The sequence below is a fragment of the Sinocyclocheilus rhinocerous genome, unplaced genomic scaffold (genome assembly GCF_001515625.1).
Source record: "Sinocyclocheilus rhinocerous isolate Xijiao unplaced genomic scaffold, SAMN03320098_v1.1 scaffold2724, whole genome shotgun sequence".
Taxonomy (NCBI): Eukaryota; Metazoa; Chordata; class Actinopteri; order Cypriniformes; family Cyprinidae; genus Sinocyclocheilus; species Sinocyclocheilus rhinocerous.
The window spans coordinates 535,892-538,407 of NW_015635046.1; positions in this window are offsets into that span (position 1 = coordinate 535,892).

Here is a 2,516-nt window from a genome sequence, read left to right on the forward strand (position 1 = left end):
ATTATCATAATATAATGCTTGATTGGCTGAAGTTAAGAGTGCACATTCAGTTATTTAAAAAGCTGTTCCATTTTACAAAGATAAGCTGATTGGGTGGAATCATGTGTGTGTGTGTGTGTGTGTATGTGTGTGTTTGTGTGTGTGTGTACCTACTTAACCATATTTTGGGGACAAAATTGTACTAAGTTATTACACTCATTATTACACATTTTCGTTACATATTGCCCAAAGAACACATTAATGGACAAATTATAGAAAAAAAATATATATATATATACACACACACACACACACTGACCAAAATTATAAACGCAACACTTTTGTTTTTGCCCCCATTTTTCATGAGCTGAACTCAAAGATCTAAGACTTTTTCTATGTACACAAAAGGTCTATTTCTCTCAAATAGTGTTCACAAATCTGTCTAAATCTGTGTTAGTGAGCACTTCTCCTTTGCCAAGACAATCCATCCACCTCACAGGTGTGGCACATCAAGATGCTGATTAGACAGCATGATAATTGCACAGGTGTGCCTTAGGCTGGCCACAATAAAAGGCCACTCTAAAATGTGCAGTTTTATCACACAGCACAATGCCACAGATGTCGCAAGTTTTGAGGGAGCATGCAATTGGCATGCTGACTGCAGGAATGTCCACCAGAGCTGTTGCCCATGAATTGAATGTTCATTTCTCTACCATAAGCCGTCTCCAAAGGCGTTTCAGAGAATTTGGCAGTACATCCAACCAGCCTCACAACCGCAGACCACGTGTAACCACACCAGCCCAGGACCTCCACATCCAGCATCTTCACCTCCAAGATCATCTGAGACCAGCCACCCGGACACGAGCATGCAGATGAGCTTCCCTGAGGCGGTTTATGACAGTTTGTGCAGAAATTCTTTGGTTATGCAAATGATTGTTGCAGCAGCTGTCCGGGTGGCTGATCTCAGACAATCTTGGAAGTGAAGATGCTGGATGTGGAGGTCCTGGGCTGGTGTGGTTACACGTGGTCTGCGGTTGTGAGGCCGGTTGGATGTACTGCCAGATTCTCAGAAACGCCTTTGGAGACGGCTTATGGTAGAGAAATGAGCATTCAATTCACGGGCAACAGCTCTGGTGGACATTCCTGCAGTCAGCATGCCAATTGCACGCTCCCTCAAAACTTGCGACATCTGTGGCATTGTGCTGTGTGATAAAACTGCACATTTTAGAGTGGCCTTTTATTGTGGCCAGCCTAAGGCACACCTGTGCAATAATCATGCTGTCTAATCAGCACCTTGATATGCCACACCTGTGAGGTGGATGGATTATCTCGGCAAAGGAGAAGTGCTCACTAACACAGATTTAGACAGATTTGTGAACAATATTTGAGAGAAATAGACCTTTTGTGTACATAGAAAAAGTACTAAGATCTTTGAGTTCAGCTCATGAAAAATGGGGGCAAAAACAACAGTGTTGCGTTTATAATTTTGTTCAGTGTATATACTAATTTGATCTATTCTATTCACATTAAATTTATAGCTGAGAACATTGTTTCCAGAGCACTCAAAGATAAACTTTATACATTCATGACCAATAAATACAAGCAATTTAAAGCTAATTCTAATTATCGCAGGAAAGCAGTCCAGAAGGCTTTCTTGCATGCAATTAAATGAAAATCTATGGCTGGATACCTCTATCACACATGCTGTGTGACAGTTAGACACATAGTTATTATGATCCAAAAGCCTGGCATGTTAGCGTTCATAAATACAAATACAAGCAGTGGTGGTAAATTAGCTCTGGCATAGCGGCCAGAAGTTCTTTGTGAGCAGATGGAGGAAGCCGACCTCCAACGCAGTGCTCTGAGGCGATGATAGGGTTTATCTACAGGTGTTTATACACAGGTAAGTCTACCAGGCTTTAACACACACACACACAAACTCAAATAAACTCCTGCTATCCTCTCCAGAGAGTTTCTTTCGCTCGAGCATTGGTTTTCAGACAGCAGTGTGTTATGAGTATCCTCTGTATCCAGAAAGAGCTCATATTTAATTTAGGAAGGTTCATATGGCTAGGTCTGGCGGAGACTAGTGTTCAGACGGCTGGAAGTGAGAACCATCTGACCAGCAGAGAGCCCTCATCTGCTGCCCAAATCTGACTCTGGTTACTGGGTAGAGAGGAGTGACAGCACTGCCAACTGGCCGAGCACAAAGGATAGAATGACTTTGTTAGTGAAAAAGCTAATAGTTAGCTTTTTTACTGCCAAGTTAGCAGGTGTAGAAGTGCTGCAAAATGCGTAATAAAAAATAACTTTTTTCAGGAAGGGTAGAGATGAATTTATTAAAGGGGTCATATGATGCGATTTCAATTTTTCCTTTCTCTTTGAAGTGTTACATGCTCTTGGTGCATAAACAAGATCTGTAAAGTTGCAAAGACTAAAGTCTCAAATCCAAAGAGATATTCTTTGTAAAAGTTAAGAGTCAACCACACCTACCTAAAACGGCTCGTTCTAACACGCCCCCACATATCTACGTCACG